This window comes from Schistocerca piceifrons, chromosome 11, assembly GCF_021461385.2.
Source record: "Schistocerca piceifrons isolate TAMUIC-IGC-003096 chromosome 11, iqSchPice1.1, whole genome shotgun sequence".
Lineage (NCBI taxonomy): Eukaryota > Metazoa > Arthropoda > Insecta > Orthoptera > Acrididae > Schistocerca > Schistocerca piceifrons.
In genome coordinates this window covers 29,977,817-29,999,755 of record NC_060148.1, presented here as the reverse complement: position 1 = coordinate 29,999,755, position 21,939 = coordinate 29,977,817, and the positions used below count along the sequence as shown (strand labels likewise).

The window sequence follows — 21,939 nt, the reverse complement described above, 5'->3', positions numbered from 1 at the left end:
TTTCAGTGTTTCGGAACGGCTGTGGTTCACTGTTTCGAAACAGTGGTGTTTCATCCCGCCCGTGTCTCGGATAACCGGACCAGATTCGATCTCGAGCCAGACACAGAAACTGTATCGTTGTTTCAAACTAAGGCTGTTTCAGTCCACCAGTGCTTGGAACGGACTAATTGTATCGAAACAGTGATGTTTCATTCCGCTCTGTGTCGGACGAGATTCGGGCTCGGCACAGGTACTGAAACACAACATAACACTGAATGAAACACTTTCAAGAGTGTCGAAATCTTTTTGACAAGAAATAGCATGAAGCTTAAGATATCCGAAAATAAAGCTTCGTTTCTAGCTGACTGTCCTATGCCGAAATGGCGTAACATCTGCTTTATACACACTAACCAAACAATAAAACAACGCATACTATTCACATTCAAAATAATAAATATGTGAAAATCATTCAGTTAAATTACACTTTTTTTACAACATACGCTTCTCTGTTTATGTACAGTAATCATATTAAGAAACGCAAGTAAGCCTACAACAGTTTGAATTAAAAAATGCATGGAGTGACCGTTATTAGACATATACATAAATTTGATGTAGGTATCATTGCAAGCAATCTGTTTGACATATCACTGATAGTGTAATGGTGAACGGGAAGGGCAGAGAAACACGGTTATAAACACCTTGGAAGACAAAATTTCTTTCTGTTATATTTTGTTATTTATTCGAATTATTCGGCGTTATTTGTGAGTCTATAGTCACCGTGCCTATTATCCACAATGATTCCCTTTGTGTGGATGGAAATTAGCAGGATAGGTATATTACCCATACTAACGGAATGTGGGAATCCCAGTAGCATATCCGTTGTTTCTGCAGTTTGCTCCCGCCTCCAGTTCCGTTCGTGGTGGTTCTTCTGTCTTCAGCTATGGCTGTCCTCAGCCAATTGAAAAATATGAAAGTCACACGACACGAAAGCACCGCATTTGCCGCAGGAAATACGAAACTGCCAAGACGCCCAAGTGATAGTTTCATACTTTCTGCGATATGATTAGCGCTCTCGCACCTCATTTGTGTTTATATGGACATACTTACACAGTAAGACATACAAGATCATTAAATGTGTAGATTTATTAGATTACAAAACACAAACTGTTTCACTGTTTCGAAACAGCGTATCGAAACATTACATTGTACTGTTTCATTTGTTTCGAAACAGTTACGTGTTTCAATTTTCCCATCTCTATACGCAAGGGTGACAATGATGGTGGGGGGGAAGTGGGGAGCAAGAGTAGTGGCAGGTGGGAGGGGAGTGGGGGTTCCCCGACTCACTCTCCACCACCCGGCGGCGTGCGATGGGTCGATAGCGCGCGTCGCGGCCGATTAATCGCCAAGCAGCGCGTAAACTGGCTGTGCGGCCGGCGGATGCAAGTCTGGCCAGAGAAGGACCGACGAGACACTGCAACGGCTCTTGAAGGCGACCAGCTGAAACGGGTACGCTACGGTGGCGTCCGGCTCACACCGGAAAAACGCTGACGCGACCTTCCCTCAAAAGGTTCAAATGGCTCTGAGCACCATGGGTCTTAACATCTGAGGTCATCAGTCCCCTAGAACTTAGAACTAGTTAAACCTAACTAACCTAAGGACATCACTCACATCGATGCCCGAGGCAGGATTCGAACATGCGACCGTAGCGGTCTCGCGGTTCCAGACTCCGACGGCTAGAACCGCTCGGTCACTCCGGCCGGCGCCCGTCCCTCAGTCACTGTCTGCTGCGGTCTTTGTCTTGATCCCCGAGTTTACGAAAGCTTTCTCTACGGTTCGATTGCAGCTACACATTTCTGACAAGCAAGAATGTCAGTATCATTAGAACAACCTAACTCCTGAGACAGACATACGTCCTAATATGGGCTGTCCTTGGGAATTGTTTCAGATAACAAACTTCGCCTCCTCATTGCAACTCCGCCTACTTTAAAGTTATAAAACATGCACAGGGCGTCACGAGTACGAGTGTAGATATTCCTACACTAGTGGCCATTAAAATTGCTACACCACGAAGATGACGTGCTACAGAAGTGAAATTTAACCGACACGAAGAAGATGCTGTCATATGCAAATGATTAGCTTTGCAGATCATTCACACAAGGTTGGCGCCACTGGCGACGCCTACAACGTGCTCACATCAGGAAAGTTTCCAACCGATGTCTCATACACAAACACCATTTGACCGGCGTTGCCTGGTGAAACGTTGCTGTGATGCCTCGTGTTAAGTGGAGAAATGCGTGCCATCACGTAGCCTATCGCGACTGCGGTTTATCGTATCGCGACATTGTTGCTCGCGTTGGTCGAGATCCCAACGACCTCGTATCACTAGCAGTCGAGATGACAGGCATCTTATCCGCACGGCTGTAACGGACCGTGCACCCACGTCTCGACCCCTGAGTCGACAGATGGGGCGTTTGCAAGACAACCACCATCTGCACGAACAGTTCGATGACGTCTGCAGCAGCATGGAGTAACAGCTGGGAGACCCTGGCTGCGGTTACCCTTGACGCTGCATGATCGACAGGAGCGCCTGCGATGGTGTACTCGACCACGAACCTGGGTGCACGAATGGCAAAACGTCATTTTTTCGGATGAATCCAGGACCTGTTTACAGCATCACGATGGTCTCATCCGTGTTTGGCGACATCGTGGTGAACGCACATTGGAAGCGTGTATTCGTCATCGCCATACTGACGTATCACCCGGCGTGATGGTATGGGGTGCCATTGGTTACACGTCTCGGTCACCTCTCGTTCGCATTGACGGCACTTTGAACAGTGGACGTTACATTTCAGATGTGTTACGACCCGTGGCTCTACCCTTCATTCGATCCCTGCGAAACCCTACATTTCAGCAGGATAATGCACGACCGCATGTTGCAGGTCCTGTACGGGACTTTCTGGATACAGAAAATGTTTCTACTGCTGCCCTGACCAGCTCATTCTTCAGATCTCTCACCAATTGAAAACGTCCTGTCAATGGTGGCCGAGCAACTGGCTCGTCACAATACGCCAGTCACTACTCTTTATGAATTGTGGTATCGTGTTGAAGGTGCGTGGGCAGCTGTACCTGTACACCCCATCCAAGCTCTGTTTGACTCAATGCCCAGGCGTATCGAGGCCGTTATCACGGCCAGAGGTGGTTGTTCTGGGTACTGATTTCTCAGGATCTATGCACCCAAATTGCGTGAAAATGTAACCACATGTCAGTTCTAGTATAATATATTTGTCCAATAGCAGCAGCGCGGTTCCGGACTGAAGCGTCTTGAACCGCTCGGCCACAGTGCCCGGCCATGCATTACACTAGACAGCTCGGGTACACTAATTCCATCCCGGGGGGTATGGGGTGACGGCAGCAAGGACATCTGGCCACCCCTTCACATTAACATTGCCAAATCCATCCTAACCATGCCGACCTTGCGAATCCGCGGGACAACGGACCACCAAAAAAAGAAAGAAAGAAAGGAGGTTATAAACATGTCTGTTCCAATAATTAAATTTAATTAAAAATAGGAAGTAGTCAAATAACATGAAATTCACCAAAATTTAATGAAAATACGCGCTGTTTTTAATTATATTACCCCACATATGTGATGTAAGTTAAATAATAGGAGCAGCCATTTAAAGAAATATAGATTAAAATTAATTTAGAGCAGGAGTCAAACAGTCGCGTCATACACGTTCGTCTTATGTGCCTCGAACGCCAACCACTTATTTTATCTCATTTTGTTTGTTATGGCTCATTGCACATGATGTTGTTTTGAAGGCCTACTAAAAGTGCACAAAGTCTGAAGTAAATCCGTGATCACAATGTCGTGACCACCTCTTCCCAGTACCATTCGCCGTAGTCCGCCGTCTCACAATCGACACCTGCAAAGGAGTAATGGAAGAAAATTTGAAGTGCGTGGTGGGTATGGACACGACAGTTGCAGGATCACTTACGTAACTTTCGACAGCTGTCTTGCAGAGGTAGACCTTAGGAGAGAGCAAAGTGCTGTCGTGAGGCGTGTTTACTTAGCCCAGGTCTGGACACACTAGCGATACGATACGACGCTGCACTGCTAGCTGGGTCACAGACAGCGATAAGTGCAGGCCAGCACGGTCAAGTCGTGCAGTAATAGGCCAGCGAGATAAATAAAGCCAATACGGGTCTTGCGGCAGCGGCTGTGGAGACACGGCGGTATAAATTCTGAGACGGAACAGCAGCCCGACTCTAACAAGGCGACACTGCTGCACAAGAAAGCGAACAGCCTCATTTCACTTTTCCGCCGATCTGTTGACACTGACAAAGAAAATGACATCTACATCTATAAGGATACTATGCAAATCAAATTGGTTCAAATGGCTCTGAGCACAATGGGACTAAACTTCTGAGGTCATCAGTCCCCTAGAACTTAGAACTAATTAAACCTAACTAACCTAAGGACATCACACACATCCATGCCCGAGGCAGGATTCGAACCTGGGACCGTAGCGGTCACGCGGTTCCAGACTGTAGCGCCTAGAACCGCTCGGTCATCCCGGCCGGCTCTGCAAATCGCATTCAAGTGCCTGGCAGAGGGTTGATCGAACCACCTTCACAGATCTCTATTATTCCAATCTCGTACAGCGCGCGGAAAGAATGAGCTCCTATATCTTTCCGTACGAGCTCTGATTTCCCTTATTTTATCGTGGTGGTCGTTCCGCCCTATGTAGATCAGTGTGAACAAAATATTTTCGCATTCGGAGGAGAAAGTTGGTGATTGGAATTTCGTGAGAAGATTCCGTCGCAACGAAAAACGCCTTTCTTTTAATGATTGCCAGCCCAAATCCTGTATCATTTCTGCGACACTCTCGCCCATATTTCGTGATAATACAAAACGTTCTGCCTTTCTTTGAACTTTTTCGATGTACTCCGTCAGTCCTATCTGGTAAGGATCCCACATTGCGCAACAGTATTCTAAAAGAGGACGGACAAGCGTAGTGTAGGCAGTCTTCTTAGTAGGTCTGTTACATTTTCTAAGTGTCCTGCCAATAAAACGCAGTCTTTGGTTAGCCTTCCCCACAACATTTTCTGTGTGTTCCTTCCAATTTAAGTTGGTCGTAATTGCAATACCTATGTATTTAGTTGAATTCACAGCTTTTAGATCAGACTAATTTATCGTGTACCTTTTAGCACTCATGTGGATGACCTCACACTTTTCGTAATTTAGGGTCAAATGCCACTTTTCGCACCATTCAGATATTTCTTTCTAAATCGTTTTGCAGTTTGTTTTGATCTTCTGATGACTTTATAAGTCAATAAACGGCAGCGTCATCTGCAAACAACCGAAGACGGCTGCTCAGATTGTCTCCAAAATCCTTAATATAGATAAGGAGCAGCAAAGGGCCTATAACACTACCTTCGCGAACGCCAGAAATCACTTCTGTTTTACTCGATCACTTTCCGTCAGTTACTACGAACTGTGACCTCCCTGACAGCAAATCGCAAATCCAGTCACATGACTGAGACGTTATTCCATAAGCACGCAATTTTGTGTGGCACAGTGTCAAAAGCCTTTCCGAAATCCAGGGATACGGAATCGATCTGAAATCCCTTGTCAATAGCACTCAACACTTCATGCGAATAAAGAGCTAGTTGTGTTTCACAGGAACGATGTTTTCTAAACCCATGTTGACTGTGTGTCAATAGACAGTTTTCTTCGAGGTAATTCATAATTTTCGAACACAATTGTTGTTGTTGTTGTTCTTGTTGTTGTGGTCTTCAGTCGTGAGACTGGTTTGATGCAGCTCTCCATGCTACTCTATCCTGTGCAAGCTTCTTCATCTCCCAGTACTTACTACATCCTTCTGAATCTGCTTAGTGTATTCATCTCTTGGTCTCCCTATACGATTGTCCGCGGCTCATGGTCATGCGGTAGCGTTCTCGCTTCCCGCGCCCGGGTTCCCGGGTTCGATTCCCGGCGGAGTCAGGGATTTTCTCTGCGTCGTAATAACTGGGTGTAGTGTGCTGTCCTTAGGTTAGTTAGGTTTAAGTAGTTCTAAGTTCTAGGGGACTGATGACCATAGATGTTAAGTCCCATAGTGCTCAGAGCCATTTGAACCATTTTTCTCCCTATACGATTTTTACCCTCCACGCTGCCCTCCAATGCTAAATTTGTGATCCGTTGATGCCTCTGAACATGCCCTACCAACCGGTCCCTTCTTCTAGTCAAGTTGTGCCACAAACTTCTCTTCTCCCCAATTCTATTCAATACCTCCTCATTAGTTATGTGATCTACCCATCTAATCTTCAGCATTCTTCTGTAGCACCACATTTCGAAAGCTTCTATTCTCTTCCTGTCCAAACTATTTATCGTCCATGTTTCACTTCCATAGATGGCTACACTCCATACAAATACTTTCAGAAACGACTTCCTGACAAATGTATACTCGATGTTAACAAATTCCTCTTCTTCAGAAACGCTTTCTTTGCCATTGCCAGTCTACATTTTATATCCTCTCTACTTCGACCATCATCAGTTATTTTGCTCCCCAAATAGCAAAACTCCTTTACTACTTTAAGTGTCTCATTTCCTGATCTAATCCCCTCAGCATCGAACACAATACATGTTTTAAAATCCTGCTGCATATCGACGTTAACGATATGGGTCTCTAATTTAGTGCATTACTTCTACTACCTTTCTTGAATATTATTGTGAGATGTGCAACTTTCCAGTCTTTGGGTACGGATCTTTCCTCGAGCGAACGGTTGTATGTGATTGTTAAGTATGGAGCTAATTCATCAGCATACTCCGAAATGAACCTAATTGGTATACAGTCTGGACCAGAAGACTTGCTTTTATTAAGTGATTTGAGTTGCTTCACTACTCCGAGGATATTTACTTCTACGTTACTCATGTTGGCAGCTGTTCTCGATTCGAATTCTGGAATATTTACTTCGTCTTCTTTTGTGAAGGCATTTCTAAAGGCTGTGTTTAGTAACTCTGCTTCGGCAGCACTGTCTTCGACAGTATCTCCATTGTTATCGTGCAGAGAAGGCACTGATTGTTTCTTGCCGCTAACATACTTAACATACGACCAGAATCTCTTTGGATTTTCTGCCAGGTTTCGAGACAAAGTTTCGTTGTGGAAACAAGCTTCGTTCTCATACACAGAACGGACAAAGTAATGGGTGTCCGGGAAGCAACGACGAATTTGAATTTTGCGCCATGTTGTCACATGACGGACCCAGCCTTGGTTTTTCCACGTTTGTTATCTGCGGTCCTTTCCATTACTAGCCTGATGGCTTTTGTATGGTGAGCATTGTTGCCCGATGTTTATTATCGTCATGGAACAGATGACAAATGAGGACGGATCCAAGTGATAAGTTATCACGAAAACAGTGAAAGTACCACGGCAAACGTTCGTGAATTGCGTGTGACATTCAGACGTAATGCTGCTCCAACCGAATCGTCGGAAGTTGATGCGGAAGTTTGAGACCTGTGGTTCTGTTTCGAACGTTAACAAAACAGGATGGCCGCGATCTGTTCGAAGTCAAGAAAACAGTGAAATTACAATGAAATGAACACCTCCAGCTGCATACAGGCGTTGACATACGTCAACGGGGACAGATGAAAATTTATGCCCCGACCGGGACTCGAACCCGGGATCTGCTGCTTACATGGCAGACGCTCTATCCATCTGAGCCACCAAGGACACAGAGGATAGCGCGACTGCAGGGATTTATCTCTGGCACGCCTCCCGCGAAACGCACATTTTCAACGTTCAAATGGCCCTGGGCATTATGGGACTTAACATCTGAGGTCATCAGTCCCGTAGAACTTAGAACTACGTAAACCTAACTAACTTAAGGACATCACACACATCCATGCCCGAGGCAGGATTCGAACCTGCGACCGTAGCAGCAGCGCGGTTCCGGACTGAAGCGTCTAGAACCGCTCGGCCACAGCAGCCGGCCTCAACAACTGAATTTATCACCATGTTCTCTGTATGAAATCCTTTGAAAAGATCTGAAAATGCATGCGTGCAAGGATCAACTTACACAAGAGTTGAAGCCTGCAGATCATGGAAAGTGACATCGATTTCCACAGTGGCTCGTGGATCGACAAGCGGAGAGCGAGAACTTCACGAAAAGAATAAAATGTCTCAGATGAGACGCACTTCCGCCTCAGTGGGTACGTCAGTAAGCAGAACAGCAGAATTTGGAGTAGCGAAAATGCGCGTTTGACCGCGGAAGGTGAAGATGCATCCACGACGCACGACTGTGTGGTGTCGGTTCTGGGCAGGATTGATCGGCCCGTAGTTTTTTGAAAACAATGAGGGAGCTGACGTCACTGTGAACGGCGACCGTCACCGAAACATGCTTTCCCACCGGTTTTTCCGTCTTATTGATGAAAATGACGATATTTGTTTTGAGCAAGATGGTGCGCCATGTCACACATCCAGTGGAACGATATATCCGCTGAGTAAAAACTTTTCTCAAAAAATTATCTCTTTGCGTGGTAACCAGGAATGGCCTGCCAGATAATGCGATCTTACGCCTTGTGACTCTTTTTGTGAGGATTTGTGAAATCAAAAGTATACGTGAACAAATCACAAATATTGCACCAATTGAAGGGTGAAATTAAAAGGGTTATTAACGGCATCCCACCAGACGTTTCTGAACGCGTCATCGAGACCTTCAATGAACTCGTCGCCGCGAGACCTTGGGTGGTCATGCGGAGGATATAATTTTCATACATAAATGTGAGAAATTACTTAATGTGTCCGTAAAAAAAATTACATTTTCAATAAATTTTGTATGTTCTATAGCACTTTGCCGGCCGTTGTGGCCGAGCGGTTCTAGGCGCTACAGTCTGGAACCGCGCGACCGCTACGATCGCAGGTTCGAATCCTGCCTCGGGCATGGATGTGCCTGATGTCTTTAGGTTAGTTAGGTTTAAGTAGTTCTAAGTTCTAGGGGACTGATGACCTCAGAAGTTAAGTCCCATAGTGCTCAGAGCCATTTTCTATAGCACTTTAACATCCGAAGTTATCGGAAGTTCCAGGTAATCAATGGAAGAAACATAAGTAAAGAGAGGAAGCTGAACAACGGATTGCCTCAAGGATCAGTTCTGTCACCCTTACTGTTCAACCTATATCTATCTGATCTACCTGAGACTTCGTCCAGAAAATACTGCTATGCCGATGACCTGGCTCTAGCCGTAAAACACCAGGAAATGAAGACAACAGAATGATTCTAGCCAATGACCTGTCTGCATTAGATAATTACTTCAAAATCTGGAGACTCCAACCCATTGTGAGTAAAACAGAAGTGTGTTGCTTCCATCTGAATAACCGGTTGGCGAACATAAAACTGGAAGTAAGTTTCAGAAGCAGAATTCTTCGTCATAATTGGAGCCCAAAATATGTTGGTGTCATCCTGGATCGTACACTATGCTTCAAACAACACCTTCTTAACTTAGCTCAAAAGCTGAGGACTCTAAACAACATCCTCCATAAGCTATGCGGAACTACCTGGGGATCTTCAGCAACCACCCTGCGATCTTCAGCTCTGGGCTTGGTGTACTCAAGTGCTGAGTACTGTGCACCTGTTTGGATGAACAGCCATCATACAAGGCTTGTTGATACCCAGCTGAATACGACAATGCGCATAACATCGGGCGCAATCAGATCTACTCCAGTTTATTGGCTTCCACTGTTAACCGGTATAATGCCTCCTGATCTACGAAGATGTACTGCCATTATGAGAGAATTCCACAAGATCTCCAGGAATTCTAACCTACCCGTGCATAGCGACCTGTCATTTTTAAATCGTAAGAGACTGAAATCACGCCATCCATCTCTGTGCGATGCTGCTGACATTGTTTCTAAGGATTTCAAACCTCATGAAGAATGGAAAGGTCGGTGGGAAGCAGTGACAGATGTGCGCCTGCATAACATCTTCTCAGGTGCTAAACTTCCGAGAGGATTCGACCTACCACGCAAGACCTGGACTGCTCTCAACAGAATCCGTACCGGCCATGGCCGATGCAGGGATGCTCTCTTTAAGTGGAAGAAGCTGCCTGACCCAGCCTGTGACTGCGGGGCTCCATACCAGACTGTTCACCACATTGTCAGTGAATGCAGGCTTCGAGCCTATCACGGCGACAAAGAGGACCTCCTGCTAGCAACTCCAGATGCAGTGCGCTGGATTGAAGGACTGGATATTCAGTAGTAAAGAGAAACTTAAGTTTCTTGTATGTCAATATGTACATATGTATATTTAATTTAATTTCATGACATGTCTGTATTACCCATGCGCTAAATAAATAAAAATTCGTCCCGGATACCCTCTATTAATCACCTGCAGGACATGTCATGGTAATACCGTGTAACACCGCCTGTAGCCTTCATAATGGCCTAAATTCGGTGATGAAAACAGTCCACTAGTTTCCCTAGCAGTACCACACCCAACTGAATCATCATCAGACCTGTAAAGGTACTAGATTGCGTGGATGTCGATTGGTACATTTCACCGGCTATCCTAAATAGTCCCAGACATTTTCTGTGGGATTAAGATCGGATGTTTTAGTGGACCGGGCAACGGCCTTGCCGCAGTGAATACTCCGGTTCCCGTCAGATCACCGAAGTTAAGCGCTGTCGGGCTTGGTCGGCACTTGGATGGGTGACCATCCGGCCCGACATGTGCTGTTGCCATTTTTTTGGGGTGCACTCAGCCTCGTGATGCCAATTGACGAGCTACTCGACCGAATAGGCGCGGCTTCGGTCAAGCATACCATCTTACGACCGGGAGAGCGGTGTGCTGATGACACGCTCCTCCTATCCACATACTCAGCTGAGGATGACACGCCGGTCGGATGGTCCCGATGGGCCAGTTGTGGCCTGATGACAGTGCTTTTTAGTGGACCAGTCGATGTGCTGTAGCGTTCCTTTGTGTTCGTCAAACTGAGAACGTATGCCTGCAGCCCCAACTGGCCGTCGCTACCTTGGACGGCGGAAAGGTCAACAACATACTCATCAAGGCTAGGAGAGTATTCTTACTAGAAAGAGCAGATAAGCAGTTGTTAGCATCCCACTGAGTAAATGAATCGGCTTAATTTACTTCCGGTACGATGGACGTGGAAGAATTATGGGCAAATTTTAGACACATTGTAAATCACGCACTGGACTAGTATGTACCGAAAAAGTTGGTTACGGACGGAAAAGACCCACCGTGGTTTAAGAGCGCTATTCGGAGAATGCTCAGGAAGCAAGGACAGTTGCACTCGCGGTACAAGAAAGATTGGGAGAATGAGCACAGGCAAAAGTTAGTAGAGATCCGTACTGCTGTAAAAAGAGCGATGCGCGAAGCATTCAACCACTACCACCGTCATACCTTAGCAAAAGATCTTGATGACAACCCAAGGAAATTATTGTCTTACGTAAAATCGGTAAGCGATCAGTCACTCACTGATCAGTCTGGCCTGGCAACGGAAGACAGCAAAACGAAAGCTGAAATTTTAAATTTAGCATTTGAGAAATCTTTCACGCAGGAGGATCGTACAAACATACCACCGTTTGAGCCTCGTACAGATTCCCGTATGGAGGACATAGATGTTAGACATCCCTGGGGTTGTGAAGCAGCTGAATGGGTTGAAAACAAATCGCCAGGTCCTGATGGGATTCCAATTCGGTTTTAGAGAGAGTACTCTGCTGCATTGGCTCCTTACTTAGCTTGCATTTATCGCGGATCTCCTGCCCAACGTAAAGTCCCGAGAGACTGGAAAAAAAGCGCAGGTGGTTCAAATGGCTCTGAGCACTACGGGACTCAACATCTTAGGTCATAAGTCCCCTAGAACTTCGAACTACTTAAACCTAACTAACCTAAGGATATCACACACACCCATGCCCGAGGCAGGATTCGAACCTGCGACCGTAGCAGTCCCACGGTTCCGGACTGCAGCGCCAGAACCGCACGGCCACCGCGGCCGGCAAAAGCGCAGGTGGCGCCTATATATAACAAGCGTGGAAGGAGGGATCCTCAAAATTACAGATCAATATCCTTAACATCGGTTTGTTGCAGGATTCTCGAACATATTCTCAGTTTGAATATAATGAATTTCCTTGAGACGGAGAAGCTGCTGTCCATGCATCAGCACGGCTTTAGAAAGCATTGCTCCTGCGAAACGCAACTCGCCCTTTTTTCACATGATATCTTGCGAACCCTGAATGAAGGGGTATCAGACGGATGCCATATTCCTCGACTTCCGGGAAGCGTTTGACTCGGTGCCCCAGTGCAGACTCCTAACTGAAGTACGAGCATATGAGATTGGCTCCCAAGTATGTGAGTGGCTCGAAGGCTTCTTAAGTAATAGAACCCAGTAGGTTGTCCTCGATGTTGAGTGTTCATCGGAGGTGAGGGTATCATCTGGAGTGCCCCAGGGAAGTGTGGTAGGTCCGCTGTTGTTTTCTATCTACATAAATGATCTTTTGGATAGGGTGCATAGCAATGTGCGGCTGTTTGCTGATGATGCTGTGGTGTACCGGAAGGTGTAGTCGTTGAGTGACTGTAGGAGGATACAAGATGACTCAGACAGGATTTGTGACTGGTGTAAAGAATGGCAGCTAACTCTAAATATAGGAAAATGTAAATTAATGCAGATGAATAGGGAAAAGAATCCTGTAATGTTTGATTACTCCATCAGTAGTGTAGCGCTTGACACAGTCACGTCGATTTAACATTGCAGAGCGATATGAAGTGGGACAAGCATGTAATGGCAGTTGTGGGGAAGGCGGATAGTCGTCTTCGGTTCATTGGTAGAATTTTGGGAAGATGTGGTCCATCTGTAAAGGAGACCGCTTATAAAACACTAATACGACTTATTCTTGAGTACTGCTCGAGCGATTGGGATCCCTATAAGGTCAGATTGAGGGAGGACATAGAAGCAATTCAGAGGCGGGCTGCTAGATTTGTTACTGGTAGGTTTGATCATCAAGCGAGTGTTACGGAAATGCTTCAGGAAATCGCGTGGGAGTCTCTAGAGAAAAGGAGGCGTTCTTTTCGTGAATCGGTACTGAGGAAATTTAGAGAACCAGCCTCTGAGGCTGACTGCAGTACAATTTTACTGCCGCCAACTTACATTTCGCGGAAAGACCCCACAGATAAGAGAGATTAGGGCTCGTACAGGGGCATATAGGCAGTCATTTTTCCCTCGTTCTGTTTGGGGGTGGAATAGGGAGAGAAGATGCTAGTTGTGGTACGAGGTACCCTCCGCCACGCACCGTATGGTGAATTGCGGAGTATGTATGTAGATGTAGATGTAGGTGTGCAACAAGGGGCAACACTCTCACGACGAAAATTTTGAAATAAACATCCTGGATCATAATTATCATTGCGATCAAGTCAGCAGTAACAGTGAATGACTTCATGATAACTCCACAGTTGCCATTCCCTTTATTTCATGTAAGATTGTACAACTTCGGCCATAGGCCATTTTCAAGTATTTTACGGACGATGCCGTACTGATATACACCCAAAAGCCGAAGAAAATGGTAGACCTGCTTAATACCCCGTAGAACCCCCGCGAGCACGCAGAAGAGCTGCAACTCGACGTGGCATGTACTCGACTAATGTCTGAAGTAGTGGTGGACGGAACTGACACCGTGAATCCTGCAGGATTGTCCATAAATCCGTAAGTACCAGGGGTGGAGGTCTCTTCTGAACAGTACGTCGCAGGGCATGCCAGATATGCTGAATTACATATGGGGAGTTTGGGGGCCAGCGGAAATGTTTACACTCAGAAGAGTGTTCCTGGAGCCACTCTGTAGCAATTCTGGTCGTGTGGGGTGTCGCATTGTCCTGCTGGAATTGCCCAAGTCCGTCGTAATGCATGATGGACATGAGTGGATACAGGTGATCATGCAGGATGCTTACGTATGTGTCACTTGTCAGAGTCGAAGCTAGACGTATTGGGGAACCCATATCACTCCAACTGCACACACCCCACACCATTACAGAGCCTCCACCAGCTTGGACAGTCCCTGCTCAGTTGCAGGGTCCACGGATTCATGAGATTGCCCCCAAAGTCGTACACGTCTATACGTTCGAGACAATTTGGAACGAGACCCGTCCGACCAGGCAACATGTTTCCAGTCATCTTGAGTCCAATGTCGGTGTTGACGGGCCCAGACGAGGCGTAAAGCTTTGTGCCGTGCAGTCATCAAGGGTACACGATTGGGCCTTAGGCTCCGAAAGCCCATATCGATGATGTTTCATTGAACGGTTCGCACGCCGACACTTGTTTATGGCCCAGCATTGAAATCTGCTTCAGTCTGGAACCGCTTGACCGCTACGGTCGCAGGTTCGAATCCTGCCTCGGGCATAGATGTGTGTGGTGTCCTTAGGTTAGTTAGGTTTAAGTAGTTCTAAGTTCTAGGGGACTGATGACCACAGATGTTAAGTCCCATAGTGCTCAGAGCCATTTGAACCATTTTTAGTAAAATCTGCAGCAATTTGCGGAAGGGTTGCACTTCTGTCACCTCTTTAGTCGTTGTTGGTCCCGTTCTTGCAGGATCTTTTTCCTGTCGCAGCGATGTCGGAGATTTGATGTTTTACGGGATTCCCGATATTCAGGGTATGCTCGTGAAATGGTCGTACGGGAAAATGTCCACTTCATCGCTACCTCGGAGATGCTGTGTCCCATCGCTCTTGCGCCGACTATAACACCACGATCAAACTAATTTAAATCCTGATAACCTGCCATTGTAGCAGCAGTAACTAATCTAACAACTGCGCCAGACACTTGTCTTACATAGCCGTTGTCGACCGCTGCGGCGTATTCTGCCTGTTTACACATCTCTGTATTTGAATACGCATGTCTATACCAGTGTCTTTGGCGCTTCAGTGTATTAGTCATGCACGTCCTTGCTCCCATTACTGCACACAGTTGTCACAAAATAAATTAGAAAGGTTTTTTGGCATTTTAGGAGCACTTTACTTTTTGAGCAGTTGTTGCAAAGCTTTGCAACTGAGACATGTGGCGTGCTTCATTGACATTAATTAGTAGCTCTGTCTCAAAATTTCACATTCTAACTAGAGACAGGTCTATCAGGATGTGTGCGTGATAGTGTTAAGTGCCAATATTAGTGACGTGTTCAGTATTTGTGCCAGGAATATGCTTTTCTGGGACTATTCGTGCAAATTAGAGAATGATGTGGTTAACACGAGTCTGATAGAGTTCCTGAATGTGCCACTCAGCCAGAATGAGCTTCTGAAGTTGTTGCTATACAGCTAAATGTAAATTACTATTTAAGTAGGTAAACAGTGTTAAGCCGCGCCCCCTATCATTGTTCACGTGAATCTGCGTCACAGTGTGTTAAGTTCCATTCTTAACATTGTTTTCGTACTGTACTAAGGCGCTTCCTACAATTAATTTTATAGGGTGCTGAATCACAGATTTATTTTCAAGCTCTTATACTTTATTATTGCAAAAATTGTTAATCAAAAAAATGGCTCTGAGCACTATGGGACTCAACTGCCGAGGTCATTAGTCCCCTACAACTTAGAACTAGTTAAACCTAACTAACCTAAGGACATCACACACATCCATGCCCGAGGCAGGATTCGAACCTGCGACCGTAGCAGTCGCGCGGTTCCAGACTGCAGCGCCTAGACCCGCGCGGCCAGTTGTTAATCCAAATCGTAATATCAAACTCTGAAAGGATTCCAAACCTTTCAATTTTAATTTTTTTTTACAGGTTTCGCAGTAATGTTTTGTTAACTCCCCCAGCAAGTAAACAGTCATAAGTCAGTGGCAACCCATGTTATGTGCACTCAGTTTGCAAGTTAACTGTGTTAAATAGCGAATGACGAATTTTTAAGAATAAAATTTCGGATACAAAATACCATTTTAAAAATGTCTTCTTGCTGCAGACACTTTTCAAAACAATGACTTACCTGACTTTAAAAAAATCACATTGCAAGCAATTGATATATCTTTCTTGTCATATTTTATTGAAACTTTACTTCCCTATTACCCAAAACATCGAACTTGTCCCTTACCGCTCTTTACAGAAAAGTTCTTTATATGTTGTTTGCGTGTTGTTGTGGTCTTCAGTCCAGAGACTGGTTCGATGCAGCTCTCCGTGGTACTCTATCCTGTGCGAGCTTCTTCATCTCCCAGTACCTACTGCAACCTACATCGTTCTGAATCTGCTTGGTGCATCCATCTCTTGGTCTCCCTCTACGATTTTTACCCTCCACGCTGCCCTCCAATATTAAATTGGTGATCCATTGATGCCTCAGAATATGCCCTACCAACCGATCCCTTCTTCTGGTCAAGTTGTGCCGCAAACTTCTCTTCTCCCCAATCCTAGTTACGTGATCTACCCATCTAACCTTCAGCGTTCTTCTGTAGCACCACATTCCGAAAGCTTCTATTCTCTTCAAGTCTTAACTGTTTATCGTCCACATTCCACTTCCGTACACGGTTACACTCCGGAAAAATACCTATGACTTGCTAACACTCAACCCTAGATTAATAAATCCTCGGAAAATTTACGTTCGCAGTAGGGTATAAAATATTACATTTTGTACTTAATTTAGTATGTAACATACCATTAGAGACCTAATAGTTGTAGTTAGCTAATGCAAAACCTATGAATCATGATTTCCTTTGAATAAAAGGCGGAGTAGTAAACTTTACGATTGCCTAGCAGCAGTATGACATTTCCCCACTTTACTGTTCCAAGACTCAATTTACATTCGATGATAAGAAATTTCTCTTTTTCAGAAACGCTTTTTTTTTTACCAGTGCCAGTCTACATTTTATACTTTCTCTACTTCGGCCATCATCAGTTACTTTATTTCCCCAATAGCAAACTTCATCTATTACTTTTCAAATGTCTCGATTGCTAATGTAATTCCCTCAGCATTACGTCATTTGATTAGACTATATTCTATTATCCTTGTTTCGTCTTCGTAGATGTTCATCTTATATCCTCCTTTAAAGACACTGTCCATCCCGCAGAATTGCATTTCCAAGTCTTTTGCCGTCTCTGACAGAATTACATCACCAAACCCTGAAGTTTTATTTTTTCTTCGTCAACTTTAATTCCTACTCCAAATTTTTCTTTGCTTTACTACTTGCAAAATATACAGATTGAATAACTTGGAAGATGGGGTACAACCCTGCCTCACTCCCTTCTCAACCATTGCTTCCCTTTCATGCCCCTCGACTTTTACAACTGCCGTCTGTCTTCTATACAAACTATTAACAGCTTTTCGCTACCTGTATTTTACCGCTGCTACCTTCAGAACTTCAAAGAGAGTGTTCCAGTCAACACTGTCAAAAGCTTCCTCTAAATCTACAAATGCTATAAACGTACGTTCGCATTTCCTTAATGGCAGACATGGGGTAAACCGCGAAAAAATACTAATTTTTTAAGCGTAATTTATTAGATTGATTCCTTAAGAACAACATCGCACAGTTTCATAATTAAATTGTGGATGGAAATATGTTTTAAAAAAGTTTTGGGTGCCTGCGGCTACCCCGTCCCCTCCTTGTGTGTTGCGATCCACACCTTCTCTACGCCAGAAATTTTTTGTGCGTTAATTTTTCGTTCACAGAACCGAAATGAACTGCAGATGAGTCTAGAAGGCTGTGAGAAAGATTATCTTTGTCTGTTCCTTTGTTTACGACGTGGTGCTCGGAAGACGGAAAGACACTGGAAGGTGTTAACAGACAGACAAACAAGGGAGTTAACACTTTACAAATATATTATGGAAAACCTATCAGGGGTAACGTACATAGCGTGGAAACAATGCAGCAAGCCGTGTGGGCAATATTCTTTAACAAACTTTCCACAGATGATAATTCTCAATATTCCCTATGTGACATAACGTGATGCAAATATCTTCAGGCAGAAGCCAGTGGAAAGCCATGCACCCAGAAACATGTGTATGCCACTTGCTGTTTTAGATGTTATAAAACAAACTTTCAGGTACCTAGCCAGTCCCGAACTTCTGAGAAAAATGTGTACATGGGAAAACAAAGAATACAAATGAGAGTTACAATCACCTTATATGGAAGCATTATGCAAAAACAGTATTTGTACTGTTGTGAAGACATCTGCATGTGATGCCTGTCTAGTCCAAATGGTTCAAATGGCTCTGAGCACTATGGGACTTAACTTCTGAGGTCATCAGTGCCCTAGAACTTAGAACTACTTAAACCTAACTAACCTAAGGACATCACACACATCCATGCCCGAGGCAGGATTCGAACCTGTGACCTTAGCAGTCGCGCGGTTGCAGACTGTAGTGCCTAGAACCGCTCGGCCCCTCCGGCCGGCGATGCCTGTCTAGTATTCAGTAGGGGAAATGTAGGCAAGATTAAGTGCCTGTAGAGATTAGGCTTCCATACAGGTGCATTCACTCTGAAGATACTCAGAAGCATCGATGAAGCGTGACTGGACAAAGCTCAGGCTGCAGAAGGAAAAAAGGCGAAAGTCCGCTAGGCAAAGGAGGCAGGGGAAGAGATTACTCCAGCAAGACGAGGGACAGAGTAAAGATTGTGGATATGGACAGCATTAGTCGCTGGAGGTATAAATTTAGATAAAAACTTCAAATGCAAACTGCCGTAAACTGACTGTTTTGAGCTATAATGTACCTTTTCTCAGGAACTAAAAAAAGCTAACATGCTGAAATTTGGCGTTCTTAAGAATTACTTACTAAATAATCGTGTTCAACACTTTTCTGTTACCTTTTCTCGGTGAAAAGTTCTCCTTTAGAATTTGAGAAAAATAGAGCAGTTCCAGGTAACACAAAACTGAAAAATTAATTTCAAAGGAACTATGACCTTAAACAAAAATATGTTCCGCACGCATTTATTATCCTCTTATGCAGATATCAACTGCGGAATTCGAGTTTTATGGCTCGCAATTAAAAATTCAGTTCATTATAAAATGTATGTCGACGCGCATTTCAAACAAAAATTGCACAGAATACCCACCATTATGTTGTACATAATAGTCTCAAGTTTTACTGTTTTAGATGACATATTTTTGGAGTTATATACACTAATGGCCATTAAAATTGCTACACCAAGAAGAAATGCAGCTTATAAACGGGTATTCATTGGACAATTATATTATACTAGAACTGACATGTGATAACATTTTCACGCAATTTGGGTGCGTAGATCCTGAGACACGTAACGTGTATCCACAGGACATGTGGCCTGTAATTGAAGAAGTGTCATGATGATCTCTCCATTGGCAAAAGATTCCGGAATAGTCCCCCATTCGGATTTCCGGGAGGGGACTGCCAAGGGGGAGGTTACCATGAGAAAAAGATCGAATAATCAACGAAAGGATAACGTTCTACGAGTCGGGGCGTGGAATGTCAGAAGCTTGAACGTGGTAGGGAAACTAGAAAATCTGAAAAGGGAAATGCAAAGGCTCAATCTAGATATAGTAGGGGTCAGTGAAGTGAAGTGGAAGGAAGACAAGGATTTCTGGTCAGATGAGTATCGGGTAATATCAACAGCAGCAGAAAATGGTATAACAGATGTAGGATTCGTTATGAATAGGAAGATAGGGCAGAGGGTGTATTACTGTGAACAGTTCAGTGACCGGGTTGTTCTAATCAGAATCGACAGCAGACCAACAACGACAACGATAGTTCAGGTATACATGCCGACGTCGCAAGCTGAAGATGAACAGATAGAGAAAGTGTATGAGGATATTGAAAGGGTAATGCAGTATGTAAAGGGGGACGAAAATCTAATAGTCATGATAGTCATGGGCGACTGGAATGCAGTTGTAGGGAAAGGAGTAGAAGAAAAGGTTACAGGAGAATATGGGCTTGGGACAAGGACTGAAAGAGGAGAAAGACTAATTGAGTTCTGTAACAAGTTTCAGCTAGTAATAGCGAATACCCTGTTCACGAATCACAAGAGGAGGAGGTATACTTGGAAAAGGCCGGGAGATACGGGAAGATTTCAATTAGATTACATCATGGTCAGACAGAGATTCCGAAATCAGATACTGGATTGTAAGGCGTACCCAGGAGCAGATATAGACTCAGGTCACAATATAGTAGTGATGAGGAGTAGGCTGAAGTTGAGGACATTAGTCAGGAAGAATCAATACGCAAAGTGGGATACGGAAGTACTAAGGAATGACGAGATACGTTTGAAGTTCTCTAACGCTATAGATACAGCAATAAGGAATAGCGCAGTAGGCAGTACAGTTGAAGAGGAATGGACATCTCTAAAAAGGGCCATCACAGAAGTTGGGAAGGAAACCATAGGTACAAAGAAGGTAGATGCGAAGAAACCATGGGTAACAGAAGAAATACTTCAGTTGATTGATGAAAGGAGGAAGTACAAACATGTTCCGAGAAAATCAGGAATACAGAAATACAAGTCGCTGAGGAATGAAATAAATAGGAAGTGCAGGGAAGCTAAGACGAAATGGCTGCAGGAAAAATGTGAAGACATAGAAAAGATATGATTGTCGGAAGGACAGAGAATACGGGAAAGTCAAAACAACCTTTGGTGACATTAAAAGCAACGGTGGTAACATTAAGAGTGCAACGGGAATTCCACTGTTAAATGCAGAGGAGAGAGCAGATAGGTGGAAAGAATACATTGAAAGTCTCTATGAGGGTGAAGATTTGTCTGATGTAATAGAAGAAGAAACAGGAGTTGATTTAAATGAGATAGGGGATCCAGTATTAGAATCGAAATTTAAAAGAGCTTTGGAGGACTTACGGTCAAATAAGGCAGAAGGGATAGATAACATTCCATCAGAACTTCTAAAATCATTGGGGGAAGTGGCAACAAAACGACTGTTCACGTTGGTGTGTAGAATATATGAGTCTGGCGATATACCATCTGACTTTCGGAAAAGCATCATCCACACAATTCCGAAGACGGCAAGAGCTGACAAGTGCGAGAATTATCGCACAATCAGCTTAACAGCTCATGCATCGAAGCTGCTTACAAGAATAATATACAGAACAATGGAAAAGAAAATTGAGAATGCGCTAGGTGACGATCAGTTTGGCTTTAGGAAAAGTAAAGGGACGAGAGGGGCAATTCTGACGTTACGGCTAATAATGGAAGCAAGGCTAAAGAAAAATCAAGACCCTTTCATAGGATTTGTCGACCTGGTTAAAGCGTTCGACAATATAAAATGGTGCAAGCTGTTCGAGATTCTGAAAAAAGTAGGGGTAAGCTATAGGGAGAGACGGGTCATATACAATATGTACAACAACCAAGAGGGAATAATAAGAGTGGACGACCAAGAACGAAGTGCGCGTATTAAGAAGGGTGTAAGACAAGGCTGCAGCCTTTCGCCCCTACTCTTCAGTCTGTACATCGAGGAAGCAATGATGGAAATAAAAGAAAGGTTCAGGAGTGGAATTAAAATACAAGGTGAAAGGATATCAATGATACGATTCGCTGATGACATTGCTATCCTGACTGAAAGTGAAGAAGAATTAAATGATTTGCTGAACGGAATGAACAGTCTAATGAGTACACAGTATGGTTTGAGAGTAAATCGGAGAAAGACGAAGGTAATGAGAAGTAGTACAAATGAGAACAGTGAGAAACTTAACATCAGGATTGATGGTCACGAAGTCAATGAAGTTAAGGAATTCTGCTACCTAGGCAGTAAAATAACCAATAACGGACGGGGGAAGGAACACATCAAAAGCAGACTCGCTATGGCAAAAAAAGGCATTTCTGGCCGAGAGAAGTCTACTAATATCAAATACCGGCCTTAATTTGAGGAAGAAATTTCTGAGGATGTACGTTTGGAGTACAGCATTGTATGGTAGTGAAACATGGACTGTGGGAAAACCGGAACAGAAGAGAATCGAAGCATTTGATATGTGGTGCTATAGACAAATGTTGAAAATTAGGTGGACTGA

General features: G+C 44.3%; 1 long non-coding RNA gene and 1 pseudogene across 1 annotated transcript in view; one reads left to right on the top strand and one right to left on the bottom strand.

The window, feature by feature from the left end:
• LOC124720445 overlaps positions 1-21,939 on the bottom strand; it is a 469,216-nt gene that overhangs the window by 226,540 nt on the left and 220,737 nt on the right. The gene's annotated exons all lie outside the window — the stretch shown is intronic.
• Positions 10,598-10,715, top strand: LOC124720642 (annotated as a pseudogene).